Raw genomic sequence first — 26,586 nt, 5'->3', positions numbered from 1 at the left:
CAAGGCCCGATTTGCCTAATAGGCAGAGTGGTTTTCATTTTTTTAAAATGATATTTGGTTTATTTAAATTAGTATTATTATTTTATATTAAGAACATAAATTGCTGACTTATGTTAGTTTATGTTAGATTTGGTTATATTTTTACGTGAATTTTAACTAAAATAAAATGAAAATTAACTCATAGTGTGATGGACATTCATATATAGCTTTATCATTTCAAAAGGAAAAAAAATATATATATATATCTTCAGGAAAAGTTGGCTTATGAGGCAACTCGGGCCTTGCATAGTAGGCCAAATAGTGCGGTCTGGCTATTAGGTACAACATACATATATAATCATACCTATATACATTGCCAAATATATTCACACACACATTCACATGTACATATATAAATTCATACATATATACGTAGCCAACGATCGCAATTCAACCCGTTCTGTTGATCTGCCACAACGTAGAAAATACAAAGTCTAAACCTATATATATATATATAGTCTATATATATATAGTCTATATATATATATATATATATATATATATATATATATATATATATATATATATATATATATATATATATATATATATATAAAAGCCGAGCATCACAAGGGAGTGTGTCTGTCTCTAGGGGTCTTGAATGAGCCAATACCAGATTACTAACCACTGTGATTCACTAATCAGATAACATCACTAATAATACATTACTCCAGCGTTACGACGCACTTAGTACACACACACACACACATACGCATCAATAATTGATGAGGTCATGACCTAAGTGTTAATATGCGTACGCATCTACAGGTGGACTATATATTGATACTTGTACGGTGCCAAATACGCTTCAGCGGTGGACGAGCTGGTTCTCGGGTCAGAGTTCGCTGCTCCTCAAATGGTGATTTTTTTTTTTCAGAGGAATATGTATATCAGACAGATGGTAGTGACCTAAGATATACCTCTTTTAACACAAGATGTGTGTATATTAACGCAATTGTGAGGTATACACATGCACGCACACATACGTACACATGTACACACATACACGCACACATACATACACATATACACACATGCATACACATGTACACATGCATAAACATGTACACATGCATACACACACAAACATAAACGCATTCCTCACATCTGCTGATGCCAAGATTATGAGAATTGAGACAGACAGAAGCTACAAAATGACTTGGACAGAGTGAAATAATGATACAGTAAACAGTTACCGAGTTAAATTCAAGTAAATATAAAGCCATGAGAGTGTAGTGAGCCAGACACAAGGTGCAATAGTGGAGATGAAATCCTTCATGAAACGGACAGAGAGAAGTACCGTAGAGTTGATCTTACACATATTCAAGAGATGAGTGTGGCCGAGTGTGTATATTAGGCAGTGATGTAGTGGAGGCTGACTCCAGACACAGTTTCAAGTGTAGATATGAGAGAGCCCAGTAGGCTCAGCAACCTGTACACCAGTTGATTGACAGTTGAGAGGCGGGACCAAAGACCCAGAGCTCAACCCCCGCAAGCACAAATAGGTGAATAAAAATAGGTGACTACACGCGCACGCCCCTGCGCGCACCAGGTACGCACTACCACAACCTTTCATCCCCAGGTTAATTGTTTACCGACTCGCCTATGTAATATCTGCGTTATCTGGCGTTATCGTGGGACTATCGTCGGGCACCAAGGACTCGTCCTGGTACTGACGACACCACACACCCTCCTGCCTGCCCTCTGTGCTTGCATGGGGCGGGGCTCGGGAGCTGAGAGAGGGTGTCGCCAAGTGGGTGTGTTCTGGAGGTGGGTGTGGCCGAGTGGGTGTGTTCTGGAGGTGGGTGTGGCCGAGTGGGTGTGTTCTGGAGGAAGGTGTGGCCGAGTGGGTGTGTTCTGGAGGAGGGTGTGGCCGAATGGGTGTGTTCTGGAGGAGGGTGTGGCCGAGTGGGTGTGTTCTGGAGGAGGGTGTGGCCGAGTGGGTGTGTTCTGGAGGAGAGTGTGGCCGAATGGGTGTGTTCTGGAAGAGGGTGTGGCCGAGTGGGTGTGTTCTGGAGGAGGGTGTGGCCGAGTGGGTGTGTTCTGGAGGAAGGTGTGGCCGAGTGGGTGTGTTCTGGAGGAGGGTGTGGCCGAATGGGTGTGTTCTGGAGGAGGGTGTGGCCGAGTGGGTGTGTTCTGGAGGAAGGTGTGGCCGAGTGGGTGTGTTCTGGAGGAGGGTGTGGCCGAATGGGTGTGTTCTGGAGGAGGGTGTGGCCGAGTGGGTGTGTTCTGGAGGAGAGTGTGGCCGAATGGGTGTGTTCTGGAAGAGGGTGTGGCCGAGTGGGTGTGTTCTGGAGGAGGGTGTGGCCGAGTGGGTGTGTTCTGGAGGAAGGTGTGGCCGAGTGGGTGTGTTCTGGAGGAGGGTGTGGCCGAATGGGTGTGTTCTGGAGGAGGGTGTGGCCGAGTGGGTGTGTTCTGGAGGAGGGTGTGGCCGAGTGGGTGTGTTCTGGAGGAGAGTGTGGCCGAGTGGGTGTGTTCTGGAGGAGGGTGTGGCCGAGTGGATGTGTTCTGGAAGAGGGTGTGGCCGGGTGCATGTTCTAGAGGGGACGGATGTTGCAAATGATACACGTTTTCACCTAGATGATCTTGCAGGGGTAAATAAAACCGAATTATCACTAACCCCGTCACCGATGATACCATTACCACCACTAGTGCTAGTGGTACTATTAAGTCTAGTCCAACAGCTATTGCTCTACTACTACTACTACTATTATTACTACAAATACTACGCTTAGCCTATCTTAGGCTATCTTACGCTATCTTTAGCAACACTAAGATCATTATTATTGTTAATTATCGCTTCCACCATCTCGTATTATGCGTACTGTTAGAAGACATTTAGTACCACCGCTACCACGGCCACCAGTACCACTGTCTCCACCACTACTACGAGGTCCATGATCTCTATTACCACTACTACTAGTACCACTATCTCCAGCACCACCACCACCACTTCTACCACCGCTACCTGTACCACAACCACCAACACCTTTACCAGTAACACTAATACCACTACAATCACCACCATTCTTTCAAGTACTGCTAACATTGCCAATACCACAATTCGTACCACCACCTCGACCATTACAGCTATTACTACTACTACCATCATCAGTACTTAGACCACCATCACCAAATCCTAATTCCACCTTTGCTACCTCTAATATCATCCACAACTTCCGCTACCACAAACAACACGCCACTAACTACACAACCTCTGCATTTAACAACACCGTTACGACACACAACTTTTACCTGTAGAACCATGTTGCTATCAGTTGCACGTGCAAGATCTTAATCGAGAATTCAGTATGGAAATCAACCTCAGCAAAGGGCAAACCTTTCAGCAAGAGGCGGTGTTGCCTCTTCACATTAGCCTCGGCTAATGTGAAGGCTAATGTATGTATGTATGAAAATGTATGTATGAAAATGTATGCATCCTGCCGTCGACGGAAGGATACCTTCGACGGCTTTGGCTTAACATTGTACTTTGTTCTATGATAACTAGTGTAGCAAATCGCCACAAGCATTTCATAAAGTACTTTACACAGATAACGGTTGACGTGATGTGTTGATATCTCGCTTAAATACAGGTTATTTACACTATGTAATTGACGTCAAAACTATGCCTGGTGCGTCAGGAAAGAAATGATTGGTAACTTGTTTTCGAATGAGTTGCACCCAGAGTCAATTGGCACAGAAATACTTTATTTTCTCTCCACACACAACAGTTTGATGTGAGAGGGGGGAGGGGGGGGGATTAAGGGGGCCCATAAGTGCAGTGTTTGTATAATTTCTAGTGTGTAGTTTTGGTCAACGTATAAGAGTAGTATTAACGTTGACGTCAACGCGGACATCAACTTAATTAAGCTGACTGATTATAGATCTGACTGGTTATAACGTTGTGGAATCCTCACGCACCACCACTTTAATAATATTCTTTCCGAACACCTTTTATGTTAAGTGCTACGAGATGTGTATAGAGCTTCCCACTCCTCGGTAACCCGGGGTGCTACAGTTACAGTATTACGTCTGAAAAACCGGTAGTTTCACACACACACACACACACACACACACACACACACACACACACACACACACACACACACACACACACACACACACACACACACACACACACACGCGAGGTGTAATGCTCTATTCTGAAATATTATACTTACGATTTAACGGCAAGGTGCGATCATACACACACCATCACACACACACACCATCACACACACACACCATCACACACACACACACACCCACACACACCCACACACACCATCACACACACACACACAGCATCACACACACACACACACACACACCATCACACACACACACACAGCATCACACACACACACACACACACACACACACACACACACACACACACACACACACACACACACACACACACACACACACACACACACACACCATCACACACACACACACAGCATCACACACACACACACACACCATCACACACCATCACACACACACACACACCATCACACACACACACACACACACACACACAGCATTCAGAAACCTGCGGGCTAACATCAGACCAGCATTCAAGAACCTGTGTAAGGAATCATTCAGAATCTTGCATTCCACATATGTTAGAAAAATCCTGGAGTATGCGGCCCCCAGCATAGAGCCCGCACCTTGTCAAGCACAAGACGAACCTGGAAAAAGTTCAGACGTATGCCACTAGACTAGTTTGTTTCTGTTTTACTTGGGCGGAGTATGAGTATTTATGACTCGTATGGTCGCTTCAGTAAGGCACACACTCAAGTGGTGCCTTACTGTGGCCACTGTATATCTAAGGCACACACTCAAGTGGTGCCTTACTGACGTGGTGGTGGCGTTGTGGTGGCGGTGGTGTGGCGTGGTGGTGGCGTGGTGGTTGTGGTGGCGTGGCGGTGGCGGTAACACACCAGAGAGCGTGGATCAACATTCTTAACACATGGTAGGAGAGTTTATTGTTGTTGTTATAAATTCAGCTACTGGGAACAAAAAGTTCCAAGTAGCACGGGCTATGGTGAGCCCATAGTGGACTTACCTGGCACAGGAGCGGGGCTGTAACTGGTCGGGGAGTATATTAGGTAAATCTCTTTGCAGCGAGCTGATCTTGCTCTGGCTTTGACAAAGGTGGCTGGGGGATGGCTTTGATGAAGATTAAGCCACCCAAGAGATGGCACGGGTATGAATAGCCCGTAAGATGGCCCTGATTCTGCAGCTGGTTTTCTGTTTGTGGGGCTATTCCTCCGCGGGCCGTATAAGCCTTAGAATGGCCCACAAGGCTAGGTAATTAACAGGAGGGAGCGCTAAGCCATTACGACTATATAGCACTGGGAAAGGATGAGGATAACGATTCTATGGTAGAACGGAGAGAAGAAAATAGTGCCCAACCACTTGGGTGGTCGGGGATTGAACGCGGACCTGCATGCAGCGAGAGCATCGTTCTACAGGTCAAGTTCAAGTGGTTGGCTTGATAGCCCACATGTTGTTAATCGTTTCTTGTGCTTGTCTTATTTAAGCGGTAGATGAGTATGAGTCGTATGTTGGCATCAGTAAGATCATGTCCAATGTGTTTTAACAACAACTTCTGTGCTGTTAAAACTCGGTTAAAACCTTACGTGGTGTGTAAGTAACACCTTTTGGTAACATCAAATCTATTATTTAATGTTAGATAATGTTCCAGTGGTCTGTTCCGGTTAATTTGTTCAAACTCACATGTTCTGTTCAAATTCATATGTTCTGTTAGATAATGTTCCAGTGGCATTTCACCACAATGTTGACATTTCCTCTCATCTTCTGGAGCCTTTAAATCTGCTTCCCAGGCAATTGGGTATCGAAGCCTGACAAGTGTGTAAGGACTCTTCTGTTTTTATACTGTTCCCTTTCGTCAAAATAAGTAGTTCGTAGTTAGTTGAATTCTTGTTCCGACCTGCAGATCCTGATGTTGCAGTTGATGTGATGTGGCCACTGTATATCTTCTGCAGTGTTCTATCTCTAATTATTTTCCTCATCTGTCCCTGTAGCAGATGACTTCTATTAATACTGGCAAGGTTAACTTCACGGTCTTCGACTCTACCAATGGTCAAATATTCCCTGGATGTCTTCTGGAAGGATGTCTTCTGCTGGGCACTCCAAGTGGTTGGGCATCATTCCTTCCCTCCGTCCCATCCCAAATCCTTATCCTGACCCCTTCCAAGGGCTATATAGTCGTAATGGCTTGGCTCTTTCCCCGCTGATAATTCCCTTTCCTTCTGCTGGGCACTCCAAGTGGTTGGGCATCATTCCTTCCCTCCGTCCCATCCCAAATCCTTATCCTGACCCCTTCCAAGGGCTATATAGTCGTAATGGCTTGGCTCTTTCCCCGCTGATAATTCCCTTTCCTTCTGCTGGGCACTGGCGCCATGCTCTGATACCCTGCCCGGACCAATCCGAATGCTTCCTTTCAAGTGAAGGCCTATTTTCATTGGAAAGAAATTCACTCACGTTTTGAACTGGAGAGATGGCGTACGGTCAGGGAGGAACGGGAATAAGCTAGGGCACCTACGGCTCCCAAGCCTTCACCCTGGACTGTTGACCAGACAACACACTAGAAGGTGAAGGGACGACGACGTTTCGGTCCGTCCTGGACCATTCTCAAGTCGATTGTGACTTGAGAATGGTCCAGGATGGACCGAAACGTCGTCGTCCCTTCACCTTCTAGTGTGTGGTCCGGTCAACTTACTTTAGCCATGTTCTTGTGACTCATCGCCTTCACCCTGGACTCTTCATTCGAGCTCCAGACCTCGCTACTGCCATTCAGTGCTAATTCGTATTATTGATATGGTGATCCGTTTCGTTAGACACAACACGAGTTTATTCTAACTATGACAAGGACTTGAGAACGACTCGAGAATGGCCTTTATCTGATAGATGTATAAGTGCCAGTTGCATGCATTTGCATACACGCATTGCACAGTGAGAGGGTGGTAGATGAAATCTCATCCTCCACTTCGTCTGCTACTATCTCTCTACCATAACTACCACTGAGAGATGTTGTTGTTCTCTACCATTACCTACACTACCCAACACGTTCTGCTTCCGATACTGTTATTTCTTCTACAGCGAAAAGGACGGACCGAAACGTCGTCATCTCTTCATCTTCTTATGTGGTTTGGTCGTCATGTCTTCAGCCACGTTATTGTGTCTCATCGTCTGCATTTCTTCTACAACTTCTACTGCTGCAGTAGAAGTTGTAGAAGTTACTACTTCTACAACTACTGGTAGTTGTAGAATTACTTTTTTTTACTACTTACTACTACTACTACTATTACTGGTTACTACTCTAGTACTGGTAGGACAAGTGGTGCAGGTGTGGCTGGTGCAGGTGTGGCTGGTGCAGGTGTGGCTGGAGCCAGACACCAGGCGAGGCCAGTCATGGTGCTGGGTGGACCCTCTGTCATCACCACAACGAGTAATATTACACCTAACACGGTGGGATGAGCGATGATAACGTCCTTAGTGGGGCGTATACGTGGTGGTGGCGTTGTGGTGGCGGTGGTGTGGCGTGGTGGTGGTGGTTGTGGTGGTGGCGTGGTGGTGGCGTGGTGGTTGTGGTGGCGTGGCGGTGGCGGTGGCGTGGTGGTGGTTGTGGTGGTTGTGATTGAGGTGGCGTGGCGGCGGCGGTGGTACTTACCTAACAGTTTCTACGGTGGAGTGAGATCTAGCTCTATATGCCTCTCTTACTAGTCTTGCTGTGCCTTTTGCGTTACAACTTAACTTTTCTGGCATTGAAATTCTTTGTCGAATCCGGTCTTAGAGTTGTGGATGGAGGTGGCTTCCGCAGCTTCATCTTTCAGTACATTCCACTTGTTGACCACAGGTACAGGGTATGAGTATTTCCTGACAATCCTTTGGCTCATTTTCTTTTCCAGATTCCACCTGTGTCCTTTTACTCTACTTTTTAAGTCATATGCAGAGCCTATCTTTGTTCACCGCATCTCTTGCCCTCAGTATCAAGTATGTTGTAATCATATCCCTCTTTGTTCCTGCTATCCTCTATGGTTGGGAGATTTAGTTGCAAAAAATTATCCTCGAAGCTTACTACTCTTACCACTGGCACCACTTATGGTGCAAACTTTTGTAATTTTACATTTTAGTATTTTGCTTCACACTTAAGATGCGTGTTCCATGTCAGTGCTGCGTATTCCAGTTGTTCTAACAAATGTTTTGTACAGTAGATTACCATAAGAAGCCAGGATTTAAGTTTCTAAACGATGTTCACCTATTTGCCAGTATCCGACATGCTGCTGATGTTATTCCGTTTGTGTGTACCTCCGATGTGAGTGTTAGATATATATCCAGTTCCAAATATTTCTCACTCTTTACAATTCCTGTAGTTGCCTTCCCCTTGTGGTGTAGATGCCCCCTGATCTCTTTTCTCCCCTTTCCTAGCTTCATTACCTTACACTTGTTGTGATTGAATTTTAGCAACCATTTGTTTGACGACCCCCTGGAGTGTTCAAGATCCTGTAACTTTCTTCACTCCTCTGTTCTTAAATCCCTCATCAGCTTTATATCATGTACAAACATTGACATGTATGAGCTCACTCCCTCGGGTAGGCCGTTCACATCAATTGAAATCTACAGCGGTCCCAGGACCGAGCCTTGTGGGACCCATACTTGTTACTTTCCTCCAGTTTGAAAGGACTGTGACTGGGACTTTGCTCTCTGTTCTTAAGGTGCTCCCCTCTCCCAGTTTTCCCAGCCTGCTTCTCCATCTTATACACCAGCCTTTATAACGAGGATCAGTGACAAATGCTCTTTGACGATTTAGAGAAATACAGTCTTCCCAGCCATCTTTTTGTCCTGTCTTATTTCATTAGTCAGGCACGACTTCTCCTTTGGATATCCATACTGATCTTTAGTTGTTGGTCCTCTCCAGATGTTAAATTATTCTAAACCTTATGTTGACCAGACCACACACTAGAAGTTGAAGGGACGACGACGTTTCGGTCCGTCCCTTCAACTTCTAGTGTGTGGTCTGGTCAACATACTTCAGCCATGTTATTGTGACTCATCGCCTGCATTCTAAACCTTATTATCTTCGTGCCCCCCCCCCCTTTCAATCCCCTTTTTTAATATTTGTATTACATTTGCCATGTTCCCAGACTTCTGGGAGATTTCCTGTCTCAAGTATTTTATTAAAACATTTAGATAATGGGTGACAAAGTACTTCTGTAGCCATGATGAGATTAGGTTCGAACCCCATTGATTTTGCCACATCCATTTATATTTTTTTTAACCGAGACTAGGGTTAATACGGGCCTGTCAATTGACGTGCCTAGTGAAGCTGCAAAAAAAAGCTGTTATCCGACCTCAGCTCATCTGAAGCCTGCTCCAAGAGATTCCTTTATTTCATGAGAATTCCTCCAGTTCCTCCAGATGTTTTAATTCTCACCTCTTCTGCAGTGATTACAATATCATCCATTGTTTCTACTTTCCTTTCATCTGAAAACCTTGGTCTCCATGCTGGTTCCATTGTAAATACCTCCTGAAATCTTTTCTTGAGTTTCTCGTATTCCTCCTTATAATTTTTTGTGACAATTTCACATTGACTTCTTTGAGTACGTGATCTCGCGCTGTTGTTTTTGTTGGTGATGGCGGAGTGGTGGTGATGGCAAGGTGGTGGTGTGGTGGTGATGGCAAGGTGGAGGTGTGGTGGTGATGACAGGGTGGTGGTGTGGTGGTTATGGCAAGGTGGTGGTTTGGTGGTGATGACAGGGTGGTGGTGTGGTGGTGATGGCAAGGTGGAGGTGTGGTGGTGATGGCAAGGTGGAGGTGTGGTGGTGATGGTAGTGCAGCTATTATGGTGGGGGTGATGGTGTGGACCACCACTATCCCCACGCTCCCTGCTATCCCTCCCTTCACACGTGTCACGTGATAATCATTCGCTACTCCAACCACACCCCACTACACCCCCACCACACCCCCACCACTTATGATGTCATCAAACTTTCATCAACCCTTCTGGCAGGCACCCCTCCCCCCCCCCCAATCCTCCCCTCCCCTCTTCATGTTACCATCTCCCCCCCCCCTCCTTACCCCTCCCCATGACCCCTCCCCCTGTCGTCCTCATAACCCCACATCTCCCCCCCTACTCCTTGACCCCAAATCTCCCCTTCCACATAACCAACATGTCCCTCCATGACCCCATCTCCCGTTTTCTGTGATCCCCCTCCCCCTTTCTCATGACCCCTCCCTCCCCCTTCCACATGACCACCCCCTCTCCCCTAGGATTCAATCACCTGAATCCATCATCCATGGTATAGATCTTCATAGATCGATAAACTCTCTCACTCGTGTACTTCCATACACTAAGATGCCATCTTGGATTCCTTTTCTCCTGCCCATATGGGTCGGGATTCATCAACCACACAAGTGTCCACTTACGAAACCTGTACATCTTTCGTAAAGCGTTTATTAAACGTTTACGAGTTTCGAAGCGCTACGAGGCTATATATAACAATAATAACAGTAATATCCATGAGTCGAGAGCGACCTTCTCGTTCGTAAACTGTTCAATAAAGACAGAGTAAAGCGCCATAATTGAGGAAAGATACAGCGGTTTCGTAAGCTATATCGGTTGATGAATTAAGGTCATTATGACGCTTAACTTAAATATTTGTTTACATTATTGAGTCTCTTGAGTTCTTGAAAAAACGTCTCTCAATCGTTTTTTTTTCCTTCCTGTTTCTAGGCGTCCGTAAGTCTCCTGGACCTGACGTCACCTTTGTGATGTCATCGTTTGTGATGTCACCGCTGCTATCATGTTATCTAGCCACTCCTTTTCCTGTCTTCGTGGCTTTATTTACCTAACTACATGAGTACCGTCTGTGACGTTATCTTGACGGCTTATGAAATGTGAAAAATATAAAAAAAGATACCTTGGAGGTGCCGGGGATTGAACCCGGGTCTTCTCACATGCGAAGCGAGCACTCTACCTCTGAGTTACACCCCCTCTCTTGGAGCGTGTGACTGCATCTTACATATGTTTGTCCAGGCTTCTTGGTCGCCTCTCACCTTCACTTTGTATTAGCTAGTTTCTCCTCTCTCGTTCTGTCTCTCTCTCTCTCTCTCGCTCTCTCTCTCTCTCTCTCTCTCTCTCTCTCTCTCTCTCTCTCTCTCTCTCTCTCTCTCTCTCTCTCTCTCTCTCTCTCTCTCTCTCTCTCTTTCTCTTTCTCTCTCTCTCTCTCTCTCTCTCTCTCTCTCTCTCTCTCTCTCTCTCTCTCTCTCTCTCTCTCTCTCTCTCTCTCTCTCTCTCTCTCTCTCTCTCTCTCTCTCTCTCTCTCTCTCTCTCTCTCTCTCTCTCTCTCTCTCTCTCTCTCTCTCTTCTCTCTCTCTCTCTCTCTCTCTCTCTCTCTCTCTCTCTCTCTCTCTCTCTCTCTCTCTCTCTCTCTCTCTCTCTCTCTCTCTTTAGAAAGGAGAAGGAAAAGGATACGTAGATAGAGGAGGAGGAAGAAGAGGATCGGGACAAGGAGGAGCAAGAAGAGGTGAAAAATGAAAGAGAGAGTAGCTACAAAAAAAAGGATTAAAAGAGGTAGATGTAGGATTAGAGCGTGAATGAAACGAAGAAAAAAAAAAAATACACTGGCGAATGGTCGACAAGAATGAAGGGACAGAAGAGAAGTAAGGAAACCAGTGCCAAGGGAAAGGGTAGGTGTGGAAGAGGGAATTATAGTGAAGGGGATGGTCTCGAGCCATCAGGGATAGAGGGAGAGTGGATACAACATGTGATTTTAGAGGTGTTAGTTCGTCCCTGGCACCCGTTGGTACAGGAAGACTTGGGGGTGGGGAAGGGGGTGAGGGTCATCCAGTGCCATGGGATGCCATTGCCAAACTGTGTATGGCAAGTTATCCGACACTCTTTTGTTATGCTGTTGTTTTAGATTCAGTTACTTAGAACGCAAGTTGCAAAGTAGCACGGGCTATGGTGAGCCCGTAGTGGAGTTACCTGGCACAGGAGCTGCGGGGCTCGTCCTTTGTTATTTACAATTTTGTTTGGTTAACTATTTCTAGTTTATTTTTTTTTACTGTTGTGTAGTGAAGTGTTGATGTCTGAATTACACACATTCATCTGTCATACATCGGGTTCAGGAGCTGATGCCTCAGTACAGAATGAGTTGCTGAACATTCTACATATGGATATATATGGACATGCTACATATGTTATTGAATATATGGAGATCGAAGTGCCTTTACAGTGCTGACCATTATAGTTACAATACATATATTTTCCACCTGTTCTACATGGACAGGGTTCGAGGTACATGTTCTCTTACATAGAGTACAGTTGGCTATTTAGTACTCAACTGCAGAATGTGATTATTGTCCATCTTCAAAGCTGTAATGCAATTCCATCACACTTACTTATCTTGGTTATTGTCGCCCGCTTGGAGACCTATTGTTTGTTTATTTTATTTTCTGTTTCTCTTGTTTTCGGGGAGTGGGGGGGGGTGTGCGGGCACGTGTACTCACCTAGTTGTGCTTGCGGGGGTTGAGCTCTGGCTCTTTGGTCCTGCCTCTCTACTATCGATCAGCTGATGTACAGATTCTCGAGCCTACTAGGCTCTATCATATCTACATTGGAAACTGTGTATGTTGTCAGCCTCCACCACATCACTTCCTATTACATTCCATTTGTTAACTACTCTGGCACTGAAAAAGGTCTTTCTAACGTTCCTGTGGCTCGTTTGGGTACTCAGTTTCCACCTGTGTCCCCTTGTTCGCGTACCACCGGTGTTAAACAGTTTATCTACCCCTGTCAATTTAGGGTACGGGCTCCATGCTGGGGCCGCTTACTGGTCTTACATATGTGGTATACAAGATTCTGAATGATTCCTAAGTTCCTGAAGGCAGTTCTGTGTGATATCAACAGTGAAGGCAGTGTGATATCAACTCCTAGATCTTTCTCTCTGTACATTTCTTGAAGTACTTCATCTCCCATTCATGTGTGTGTGTGTGTGTGTGTGTGTGTGTGTGTGTGTGTGTGTGTGTGTGTGTGTGTGTGTGTGTGTGTGTGTGCGTGTGTGTGTGTGTGTGTGTGTGTAAGAAGGGGCACGATAACTATTGTTATCACTAATGACTCAACAGGTGTTCACCTTCATGAATCAGGCTCCCTTCATCCCATCTCCAGAGTACCTGTACAGATGCGCCTCGCTTCTCTAATTAATGTGTATTTACCCGAATTTTACCTGAGGGCCACTAACGCTAAAAGCCTCGACAAGGACAGGAAGTCGGCGGCTTGTCGAAGCTCCCTGTATTTGCCTTTATCTTTTCCATAACAGAACAGTATAACAGAACACTATCAAATAAACATTTCCTTATTAAATATAAGTGCCTTATAACTGTTAAAATGTTCTTGAGTTATACAGCCTAAGTAATAATATTTCATAATATATATAAAATAAACATTTGTGGTAAGTTGATTTAAATGTCCTAGTATTTCTAAGTCAGGATGGCCGAGCGGTCCAAGGCGCTGCGTTCAGGTCGCAGTCCGGTCTTCCGGGCGTGGGTTCGAATCCCACTTCTGACAGTTACATTTTTAGGTCACTTAAATGCTTTCGTACATGTATTCATGTTTTAAGGGTAAATTTTATTATCAATTTAATTATTATTTTTTTTATTTAAGAAGCGGGTGCATGGGTATCTGATAAGTATTTCATATAAGAATTATTTATTGTGTGGGTTAGTTTCCACCGAGGAGGGAGGGAGGGAGTTAGGGGAATAGATAACCAAGATAATTCAAGATAACCTCAATGGGTGAGGAACGACCAAAGGTTCCTTCTACAACCATATGGCGTCACGGGGGATAACAAGAGTATCTTGTTATCTAGATTTAACAAGAGTATCTTGTTATCTAGCTTGACTAAGAAACGATGCTGAAACCGGTGAAACATGGCTTTTATATATACATGGACAGGGTTAGAGATTTGTTAAACACATAGTTCAGTGATTTATTGAACAATGGACCACAGAGAGTGATTGTAGAGCTTTTAAAATGTTATTCTAACCTCCATACATTAGTACGTACACACACAGATTTACGTCTGTAATACATAAAGTGTTCGAGGTGTCTTTTTACACATATCCTTTACATACATACATACATAAATTCATTACATTACATTTGGTTGGGTTAAACTCTAACAACCATTTGTTCGACCATTCCTTCAGCTTGTCTACATACATACATACATACATACATACATACATACATACATACATACATACATACATACATACATACATACATGCATACATACATGCATACATACATACACTTGAGTGTAAATCACGAAAATTAACACGTGATGAAAATTGTGACAGTGTCAGACCACGGAAGAAGAATTGAAACAGGAATTTCCTTAAGTACTGTTGGTAACCTGTTGGTAACGGAAACTGTTGGCTGCTATGGCAAACTTCCAAAAAACTCAGTGGATAACAAAGCTTGAAACCAATAGAATCAATATTCTTAAACTCTTCATCTAAGAATTTTGGACTAACAACCCGAAGAGCTCTTAGATACATAGAGGATAATATGTATTATCTTAGATACATACTTAGAGGAAAAAAATTATTATTTCACATATATAGGAGGGCGAAAGTCAGTCAATATGGGCATTCGACAATATGATATATCTAGCAGCATTCTCAAAACCCAAATGTCGAATACACCATGTGTGTCAACTTTGTGAAAGAGAAAACATGCACTCCCTTGATATGTGTCTTTCACGCACGGATGATGGTGGGGTGGTGGTTAGGGTGTGGTTATGGTGGTGGTGAATGGGTGGGGGTTGATGGTGGTTATATTGATCGTGGTGGGTATGGAGGTTGTGGATGAAGAAGAATTAATGGATAGGGAACAATTAGTGGTTTAAATGAGGTTGTTGTGGTTGCGTATGGTCGTGAGGGGATGGTGGTGATTGTGATGGCTGGGGGTGGGGGGGGGGGGAGGGGGTACAGAAAATGGGTGTGTACGAGCGAGGGGTGGGGGGGGGGGTAGATAAAATGATCATACTGAGAAGAGGAGGGGAGACTGGATAGTGGGGAGGGATGCGGATGTTGTGGGTGTGGAGGGGGTGTGGGGAAGGAGGGGGGGGGGGGAGTGGAACAATTAGGGTCGGGAGCAAGGGCTCAATCCACGATACACAGTTAACATTCCAACCTCTCAGCGATCACGTGACCACTTGCTGTGTTTTCCTATAGCACTGTCCTCCTCCTCCTCTTCCTCCTCCTCCTCCTCCTCTTCCTCCTCCTCCTCCTCCTTCTTTTCCTACAACTCTTCTCTTCCCTTTTTATTTTTTTGTCTCACACTTTTACCTCTTTCGCCTTCGTCATTTTCTCTCATTTTCTACTCTCTATGTTTTTTCCTTTTATTCCCCCCTGCTGCTCTCTCTCTCTCTCTCTCTCTCTCTCTCTCTCTCTCTCTCTCTCTCTCTCTCTCTCTCTCTCTCTCTCTCTCTCTCTCTCTCTCTCTCTCTCTCTCTCTCTCTCTCTCTCTTAATAGTCTCGATACATCGAGAATATAAAGCTTTGACTCTTGCCTATAAAGCACACAAATAAAATAAAGACAAACCAACAACAGTTGGATAAAGATATCCCAGCAACAGTTGGATAAAGATATCCCAGCAACAGTTGGATAAAGATATCCCAGCAACAGTTGGATAAAGATATCCCAGCAACAGTTGGATAAAGATATCCCAGTCACCCCAAAAATGTATTCCTTAGACAGAAAATAGACTATGACGCCGGACTGATTCACCCCAATACACACGATGCTTCCTTCTTCAACACAACCTTCAATTCACACCTTTTTAACGGATGGGAAATTATTAAAAAAAAAAACCACACACTTGTCTTTGAATAGCCAAATAATTACTCATAAATAATAGCAAAATCAGTTTTTCTTGGCACATTGATTTATCTAAATAAAGTATTAACAATTTATCGAAATAAAGGTAACACACACATTATGCTGTCCATAATTTGTTTGTACTTACACAAAACAAACGATATCCTCCCACAGTTTTACATGTTACTAAAGCCCTTCACCTTTTTTGAGAGTAAAGGGGTAACTATTCAATTTTTTAGTATATCACACATCATCCTCTTACTGGAAACCACTCACACATTAGGCAATTATATTTTTTATGAGACAGACATTTACCCAGACAGAAGCAGAGACAGAGAAGGACGGAAGAACAGATGGGAGACAGACCTGGACACTTCCTTAGTATACTGTAAAAGAGAATACCTGTGTTTGTCCAAAGACCAGACGCTAAGGGCTAGCCTCCCCCTAATTTGTAGGGGGAAATGGTCTGGGATACAGGATGGACATCAGCTAGTTGGGATAGGTCTAAGCTAAAAGATTTTTATGAGATATTAATAATTATTGACACCCCTATCTAATTTTCACATATTCAAGTGTGAAATATTGTTTGTAATGCCGTAAAACATTCGTGATCGTACAGACGTTTTTCCTCAGAGACAGAGTAGTTTCATTGCTTCCTAATTTTGTATTTTCTGAGAAAAGTGGTGGATTGGGGATGTGGAATAGACAGATTATCCTGGGCACACCTAGCATAGTACAGGAGAAGATGTCTATTATATCAGTCTGTCCTAAGTTGGAGGCCAGATGCTTGCGGCTAGCCTCAGCAAAATTACGATTAGGACTGGTCTGAGGTACGGGATGGACATAGGCTGCTCGGAATAAGCCTAAGATAAATGTTTTAAGAAATATTAACACATAGTTATACATGTGATTTTCTTTGAGACACGTGTGAAATATTTGGTGTGTTTCCCATAGATTGTTTCAATGCTGCCTCCAAATAAAATTTTCTGAGAGATGGGGAGAGCAGGGAAGAACAGGTGGAAGAGGGAGTTGAGATGAGAGACGAAGTGGGAGGAAAAGGGGGCGGAGTGTGGGGGGCAAGAGGAAATGGGGAAATGGGTGGGGGGCAAGAGTGGAAAATGGTGGAAAGAAGGGAGAGGAGAAAGGGAGAGCGTGGAGAGAATGGGGGAGATATGTAAACTTTCTGAAACGAACGTGGAAGGGGGAAGGGAATTATCAAGAGAAAGCGTGAAGTCACCACGACTATATAGCACTAGTATTGGGATAAGGATTTGGGATTGGACGGGAGTAAGGAATGAAGCCCAACCACTTTGACGGTCGGGGATTGAACACCGACCTGCATGAAGCGAGACCGTCGCTCCTACCGTCCAAGTAGCTGGAAAATACGTCAACTTTCTAAAATGAACGTTCTTGCTTGATCAAATTTACTGAATTCCTGATTCATTAACCCCCCAAAAAATCGTCTACATAGCTTAGTTGGGAAAAAAATATGATATTCGTTTTGGGAACCAGATAAATTACCTCGGTGGTCAAGGCCATGGAAATTGAGCTTCAATACAAATAAACGCAAAGAAATGCACCTTTGTTGCAATAATGTTGGAGCGTGAATACCAGAAATGTTTGTAAAACCACTAACCAAGGCGGACAGAGAAGAGGAGGACCTTGGCGTGATCACAGGTAACGACCTCCGGGATACAAAGCAATGTCTAGCTTCCACGAACAAAACAGCCAGGATGCGAAGGCTTCCTAAACATTGAGGTTCGAGTATAGATTTCTGGGAACAAAACTGACGGTTTACAATGAGTTAAGACGAAACCATCATTACATTGCCTCAATGGTGTTTCCCCAAGTTAAACAAAAATGAATACTAATACAAATAAACTGGAGAGATTACATTAGTTAAGGAACAGCACTATATGATTAGACACACACACACACACGCACACACACACACACACACACACACACACACACACACACACACACACGCGCAGTTAACGGATGGAATGCATAAAGTAGTGATGTGGTGGAGGCTGACTCCATACACAGTTTCAAATGTAGATATGATAGAGCCCAGTAGGCTCAGGAATCTGTACACCAGTTGAACACAAAATATACACAATAAAAAACATATCGATATGTTTGTTTTCTATAAGAAAACGTTGATAAAAGGATAAATGAATTCATTCACTTACTGGAAAGTACAAGGTAATTCGAAATGAAAAACAGTGATACGTGTAAAGTATATATATATATATATATATATATATATATATATATATATATATATATATATATATATATATATATATATATATATATATATATATATATATATATATAGAACAACAAATAAATGTTAGAGTATCGACGTAAAAATACAATACAGGATGCTAACCTTAAAACTGTTCACCCTATTTTTAAAGTACTGCTGTGTACTTTAAAATACTGGGGAATCATAGATTAGTATCTCATGTTGCATCAATAGTTGTCAAAACATAGGCAGTTTAATTGAAGTCAAGGAAAGAGTAAAGGAGGTGTGGCAAGAGTAGGAGCATCAGGGGTAACGTAACTAGTGCCTAGTGACGGTATTAGGCGATCGCATTGCGATAAGACTTCGTATAGGAGGGGGGAGTCCTTTGCATTTTGTTCAGCAATATGCAGTAATTATACAGAGACACGGGAAGAGGCTTTTTTGTTTTATATCCCCACATCTGTCTAGGTAAGTTATGTAAGAGTACCAGCAGCATTAATTAAGGTACCCAGCTCACCTAGTTGGGCTTGCGGGGGTTGAGCTTTGGTTCTTTGGTCCCGCCTCTCAACTGTCAAGCAACTGTTGTGTGTGCATGTTAAACTGGGGTTTTCTCTCTCTCTCTCTCTCTCTCTCTCTCTCTCTCTCTCTCTCTCTCTCTCTCTCTCTCTCTCTCTCTCTCTCTCTCTCTCTCTCTCTCTCTCTCTCTCTCTCTCTCTCCAATTTTTCACATTAATTCTTTATTATTTGCCCCCCTTCTATTTCTGAGTCGCCACACCTTCCCTCCCTCCAGTTTCGCCACTCCCTGCTTTAGATTAGCATTTTAAAAGCACTACAATCACCTTCTGTGATTGATTGTTCAATAAATCCCTGGACTATATGTTTAACAGATCTCTCACCCTGTCCATGGAGGACACAGAAAGTGTACATATGCCGGTTAGCATTGTAAATGTGTGGCCACGTCTGTGGTAGAATATAATAATGTTAAAGAAATGCATGCATTGCTTTATGTCGACTACTATTTCCGCTTTATAAATTCCGCTCCCTTCACCTTCATTCTTCCTCTCCTTCACTTCTCTTCTTCTTCTCCTCTCTTCCCTTCTCGCTCCAATGCAGTTAATATTCAGCCTTTCAGAGAAGTCTTACTCTACAGACTGGAATGCTGTTTCCTTGAGTAACTTTCATGCCGCGTTCAGTACCTCTGGAATTTTTAGGGTCAAGTCTTGCATTCAAGGATGCGAGTAGTGATACCAGGCCTTACCGGCAGTGAGGCGTGTGTATTCACCTAGCTATTTGTGTCTCCAGGATTGAGTGTTGGCTCTTGGACCCCCGCCTTTGTAGCCTTGGTTATCAAATGCAACGACTCATGTAGTTCTCTGATATCTACTTTTAAGATTATGGGTGGAGTTTGCTTCTACAACTTGCTCCTTTATTTCATTCCATTTTCTCACTACTCGTACGCTGAAAGAAAATTTTCTAATAATCTGTATGATGCATCTGAGTCTCAGGCTTCTATCCATGCCCTCTTATTCAACTGGTATTCAATTTAACCTCTTTATCTCCTCTATCAATCCCGCTTAGTATTTTATGTCTCTATCATGTCTCCTCTCTCCTCTTTTCTAGCTTCGTCAGGTTTAGTTCCTTCAGTCTCTCTTCATACCCAACCACTTGTATTTCTGGGAAGAGTCTCGTTGCAAACTTCAGAAACGTTTTGAGTTTTCTTGTTTTTTTTTTTTTGGTAGGGCTCCACGATGGGGCTGCGTTCTCTAAAATTGATCTCAGACGGTGAACAGCGAACTAAAAGTCTCCTTATTTAGGTTTCTGAATGATATTCTGACCTTTGCTAATGTATAGTTTGCTGTCGATGTTATCCTATTTATATGAACTTCCGGAGTTAGGTTAATTTCCAGGTCATTTTCTCTAGTCGTTACAGGGAGGTAGTTTAGCTTCACTGCATTGTGTACTGTCTGTTTGGTCTGTTATCTGTACCTTTTCTCCATCACTTTATATTTGCTGGTTTTGAACTCCAGAAGTTATTTCTCGGACCAATTCTGAAATTTATGAGGTACTGCACATTCCCATCATTTCACATTTACGACACAATTTATGATCAAGTCGAATCTCAGGAGCTTAAGCTTCGACTTTTAAGATGTTTCAAAGACCAGAGATCTTTAAAACATCTTCACCCATTGACCGCGGTAGGTTGAAACGCAGTAAACATAATGGAATCGAAGTATTGGTGTAGGAAATGTTCTCTATCTTCAACTAAACTCAATTCGAGATGCTTCATGCTATGTATGCCTGGGAGGTGTTGCATTAACCGTGGTTAAATATAACCAGCTTCAACCAGCTTTGATTCAGCTGTTCATTGTGGTTAATTTCAAGGTTTGAGAGACGAGGTGTACTGCGTAGCGCCACAACACGTTCAGGAGGTAGAGAGATTGAGGAAGTAGTGGAGATAGTGGTGGAGGTTGTGGTGATGGAGATGTAGGTGGTGGAGATCAGTATGGTAGTGATGGAGATCAATATAGTGGTGGTGGAGATCAGTATAGGGGTGGTGGAGCTCAGGTAGTGAGTACTGGCTGGCTGATCACATATGAGTCTAGTGTATTAATACTGGAGGAATTAAGCACATTGATATGGAAAGTACACTGAATAAGGAAAAACGCATTCACAATGGAAACTCCTGAACACCGGCAATAAATGTAGTTCTATGCATTCACTTCTCGTGAATACATTAAACTTGTGAGAGCTTTGATCAGGGAGAGTACGTTACTGTGGGAGGGAACAATGACTATTGCCCAGCACACTACACCGATGAGGAACTGGGAGTTAACGAGTTAACATTGGAAGCAGAGAGAGAGAGAGAGAGAGAGAGAGAGAGAGAGAGAGAGAGAGAGAGAGAGAGAGAGAGAGAGAGAGAGAGAGAGAGAGAGAGAGAGAGAGAGAAACACTGGACACAACAGTCTTCTTGTGCTGTCTCTTAGCAATGTACAGGTGAGTGGTAGGATGAGTGTAGTCAGTAAGAGAACACGCTCACACGTGGAGTATTTGCGGTGATGTGTTTTATATGAAAATTCCAGACGCACGCACGCGTTCAAAGGTACGCCCCGAGACTGGTACCCGAGCTGAGGGACACGACCTATGAGGTGAGACTACGGGAACTGAACCTCACGTCACAGGAAGAAAGAAGAGTTAGAGGAGACATGATCAACAAATACAAGATTCTTAGAGGAATTGACAGAGCAGAAAAAGTTTATTTAACACAAGGGGTACACCCAAAAGGAGACGCAGGTGGAAACTGAGTGTCCAAATGAGTCGTATATACAGATATTAGAAGGCACTTTTTCTGTGTCAGAGTAGTTAACAAATGGAATACATTAGGCAGTGATGTGGTGGAGGCTGACTCCATACACGGTTTCAGATTAAGATATGATAGAGCCCAATATACCCAGTAATGTGTACACCAATTGATTGACGGTTGGGAGGCGGGACCAAAGAGCCAAAGCTCAACCCCCGCAACTAGGTGAATACACACACAATCGTCTTCATCGCAATAACATTTTAAGGTCAGACAACCACACTGGCCTGACCCAATGAGATAATAGTTCAAATTACTCGTCTGTCACTTGTCTGTCACGTCACAAGGATAACAAAGGCGTGACAGAGATGGAGAAAAAAGACAAAGAATGCATGTTACAAGCAGCTATCATACAATAGACTACGATAGAAATCGTGAGCGGCTATCTCACACAAAAGCGAAGGGAGAAACCAACTTTTATTGTTAGTAATTGTTAGTTTTATGTGTTTCAATGGATGAAAACTGAAATGGGGGGCGATGGCATATTAATTTTTATGATCTGAACGCGCGCGCTAGAGAGAGAGAGAGAGAGAGAGAGAGAGAGAGAGAGAGAGAGAGAGAGAGAGAGAGAGAGAGAGAGAGAGAGAAAGAGAGAGAGAGAGAGAGAGAGAGAGATTGGTTTACGGTACAACCCAAGTACACATCCACCATAATCACATTGGTATAGAGCCTTTTTCCGATAATTATTGTGGCAAGTACTTACCATAATCAACAACATATCTTGCCACTAGAACAAGTGTGTGTGTCTGTGTACCAAGTATAAACACCATCCTTCCACACCTTATACACGTCTACCAAAAAACAAAAACAAAGCAAAAATTGATGAAGGCCAATGGACACACAAAAGAATAATAGCCAAACAAACTCTAGCAAGAAATTACCTCCAAACGTCATGTAATCTCTGTTCAAAATCCTGGACAAGGATACACACATGCGCGATGACACAAAGTCTGCACTAAATCAGCAAGATGGGACTGTCGCAGCCAACAATCAAGCAAGTGCTATCGTGCTAGCAGCCCACTACGAGGGGACAGTATCGTGACACGTGAAATACTCTTCTCAAGGACATGACCAAGGTCGATAGGGGCTGACTGTGACATAACAGGGACGATAGAACGAGGGGATTAGACGGATACTAAGAGCCTAAGTGTGTTATAGGGACTTAAGAAATTACCTCTTCAATGTAAGGCTTGTGAAGATATGGGAAGAGCTACAAGAGAAAGAGAGGCAATAATTCAATATCAAGAAATGGAAATGTGCGTATGTGTCTACCTGTCCAAGGTTGCAGGCCAGACGCTCAGGGCTGGAATCATCCAACTTTGCTCCCTGATTCCTGTGTGGAATGTGCCCAACATGGCCAGGTTTGGAATGGTAATTGTGAAACGAATGCTGCTTGACGCAGGTGCTAATTGGAACCCACCACAATGATTCTTGGACTGTCATTAACTGGACGTGGGATTATTAATTATCAGTATAATATATAACATTTTGCACTGCTGTCCACAAAATAAAAAACCTATCATACTTTATAATTCCCTATAATAGGGATACATGACATCATACAATCCCAATTCTGATCAATGCCCATCCACTGTCTCCTAAGTCCTCCACTACGTCACGAAGTGAACATGTACACTTGATCTACAGTTGAGAGAGAGAGAGAGAGAGAGAGAGAGAGAGAGAGAGAGAGAGAGAGAGAGAGAGAGAGAGAGAGAGAGAGAGAGAGAGAGAGAGAGAGAGAGAGAGAGAGGAACAAGAAAGTATCATGGTCGACTCAGGTATAATCGGATATCCTATCTAATGAGTGTATGTGCATATCTATAATACCTATAAAAGAGTATGTCTGAGGCTGGTAGCCAGATAGCAAGAGCTATCTGGTAGCTGGTAACTACCAGATAGCTACCAGCTATCTGGTAGCCAACTGCAACAGTTGGCCTCGGGCAACTTTTCTTACTGTGAATTGTGATTGTATAGGGATTGTCTTGGTTGGGGAGGCGGGGGTGTGGGGGTGGTGGGGGGGGGGATTCCATGTTCCTCTTTAAGTAGGACTGGCTCCAATTGCAACAGCTAACCACTGCAGTGACGTCTGAAATGAGGGTTTAATTATCTATAAACTTTTAGCAATTGATTTTCAGCTGTTATCAGTGTTGATAACAAGAAATGCTAGTGTTATTTCAGATATAACAACATTGGATAAAAAGTCCACACTTCTGTATTTGTGTATTTAATACAAAGATTTGATAACGTTGATTCAGCGTTGATTCGATGTTGCTCAAGCTTGTTTTCCTTATATTTTGTAATGTGAATTACAAATCACAACTTGCCAATCGGATGTAATAAGTTCCATTGAGAATTCTTGAGAGGATATACAGTTTTTGGCACTTATCAGAAATTGTTTATAGTCATGCCATTTCGACTAACTGCAGCTTCAACGTACCAGAGATATAAGAATTATGTGAAAAGAAATAAAAGGATAAAAAAAATGTATAACATTTCGAGAATGTTAACAAATCTGCATATCTGCATACCCTGTCATCGAGGATGTAATAGATTGTAACTTGTCTACCTAAATATGTTTTGGGGGGTATGGGTTCCATCCCCCCCATTATGTGTGTGTGTAATCTTTCCCACCACCACCACCACTTGCAGGATGATTAGGGGCTACATGCCAAATGAACTAAACTAACTAAAAACTCCTTGAAGAGGTTCTTACTTTGTTCTTAGCCACTAGGAATTTTTTTTATTATAGTTTGTTAGTAGTAACCGCACTGCAAAGCTGGTTTCAATACCTTAACATCATTCATAAGGTGAACAATTCCAACAACAATCTTTTACAACTGATCATTGTTGCTGCAAGAAAAGAGTGTACAGATCAAGCACGCCCCAGGGCAGCAGAACAGGAAGAGAGACGCGTGCCCTCTCAATCTTATCTTCTGCCCTCTGGGGGGACTTAATGGGCTTGCTACCTGTTCCCAACTCGTTTATGTTTGATTTTGGATAAAGATTTTGTATTTTATTTTGAATGTAAGAATTTGTTTTTATTGTATCTGTTTCTCTCCTCAGCCATAAATTTCTTAATTTTATCATTTGACTATATCCATTACCTCGTTTTTTTCTGCAGGTCATGCTGATGTGGTGTATGCTGGCTGCTGGCATTGTAGTAATTGTCTTCGTAACGATAATTAACATAAATCTCTTATCTCAGCCTTGGCTGGTTCTAAGAGTCATTGTGAAGGCAGGAATGTTGCTGTTTAAAATGTTCTCGGTAATGTGCAGGTCTGTTGCAGATACTTGTATATCTATAATTCACTAGGTGATGTGTTCAGGATGGGGTGGGGGCGCTCTGAATGCTGATAGCAATTGATACTGGATTTGAGTGGATGAATGGAGCGTAATAACTTTCCCAGGCTAGTTGTATTCTTTATGAAGTTCATTTGATTATTATCGAGAATTCGACGATCTCCTGTGATGATCTCGTTTTATTGATCTCCATGCAAGTTGCAGCTTTATCCGGATTATTGCAAATAGGTTGAAATTGTACATACAGAAATCACAATAGCGTGATGAATCAACTGAACACATCCACAAGGGCTCTTGTGAATTTATTAATTTGATGAATCACGCTACTACGATTTCTGTGTGTAATGAAGTAAGGGCGAAGAGGTAGAACAGCTTACTGATAGAGTTCGAATGGGGAATTGTGTAAAACCTTGGTTTATGTCTCGGAGAGGCTGCAAGATCCCAGTAAGGTCAGTAGAACTTCCGGTTGCAATTCTTTTACCATGTCGTAGCTCAGTCGATTAAGGCAGTGTCTGGGATCCTCTCGGACGTAAGTTCGAACCCTCGTCACGGCCCTTGTGAATTTGTTCAGGTTGAAATTGTTATTGTTAAAGAGGTTTCTAGGTAAGTAATATGTCTGGGTTATTACTCTCAAGATTTCATAAGCTTCAAGTTTGTTGTGCCTTTGCCTTACTTGAAGCCCATTAAGCTTAATTGGCATCTCGAGGTTGATACTCAGCAAGCACAACTAGGTGAGTACACACACACACACACACACACACACACACACACACACACACACACACACACACACACACACACACAAACGAGGGGCGAGAATTGGGGGGGGGGGGTAACCTGTTAAAGACAGGGGTTAGACGTATTACGCATCGTTAATAATGCAGGTCCGGCAGTCACTGGTCTCTTCAACAATGTGCACGGACGACTGGCGGCCACAACCACGACGACAGCCTTGCTTTGTCTTGGTGCTTGTCTCTCTCCCTCCCTCCGGTGTGTCAAGGGCCCTTGTCTTGACACACCTTTCTGCCACGGTTACCGGGCTGCTGATTCCGTGTCAAGGGGGGGATTCCTTCGCGTTGTTTATTGTTGTGGGTGGGTGTCATGGGCCATGGCTGTGTGGTGGGTTGGTGTCAAGGGCTATGGCTGTGTGGTGGGTTGGTGTCAAGGGGCCAGTATGTTGGTCTGCGTGCCAGGGGGCGTCAATTAAGCACTCCCACAAAACCCCTGCAGCTCTCAGGACTGTTTCAGGGGCTCGGTTTGAGTTACCTGATGTTGAATACTGTCTGTCTTAAACAACCGAATGTCTTGTTTCTGCCAAGAACGGTCCTGTCACTAGTAATAACGGTTCTGTCACGAGGAACAACGGTCCTGACACTAGTAAAAGCGATTTGGTTAATTAATATCATTTAAAATTACTATATATTAGGCCCAGATGGAATCTCCCCTTGGATACTAAAGGAAGGCACAGAAGAACTGTGCCTACCACTCTCCATAGTGTATAACAAATCACTGGCAACAGGGGGAACTGCCAGAAATTTGGAAAGCAGCTAACGTAGTCTCGATATACAAGAAAGTGGATAGACAGGAGGGGTAAGGTAACGCCAAGGTAAACTTTTTGTTTACCTTGGTGTTAGATTAGCTTGTTTTGGTTTTTGTTGGGAATTATTCTAATTTTTAATTCTTGCTTGAATCATTTATAGAGGTGCCATTCGA

General features: G+C 43.3%; 2 non-coding genes across 2 annotated transcripts; one reads left to right on the top strand and one right to left on the bottom strand.

Moving 5' to 3' along the window:
• Nucleotides 1-10,996: 10,996 nt before the first annotated feature.
• Nucleotides 10,997-11,068, bottom strand: TRNAA-CGC (transfer RNA alanine (anticodon CGC)). Its single transcript has one exon. It is a non-coding gene; the product is annotated as a tRNA-Ala (tRNA).
• A 2,490-nt stretch (nt 11,069-13,558) lies between these two features.
• Nucleotides 13,559-13,642, top strand: TRNAL-CAG (transfer RNA leucine (anticodon CAG)). The gene has a single exon. It is a non-coding gene; the product is annotated as a tRNA-Leu (tRNA).
• The last annotated feature ends 12,944 nt before the right edge of the window (nt 13,643-26,586 follow it).

The sequence above is a fragment of the Procambarus clarkii genome, chromosome 40 (assembly GCF_040958095.1).
Source record: "Procambarus clarkii isolate CNS0578487 chromosome 40, FALCON_Pclarkii_2.0, whole genome shotgun sequence".
Lineage (NCBI taxonomy): Eukaryota > Metazoa > Arthropoda > Malacostraca > Decapoda > Cambaridae > Procambarus > Procambarus clarkii.
The sequence above is the reverse complement of the archived record's forward strand: the minus strand, read 5'-3'. Positions and strand labels throughout refer to the sequence as shown.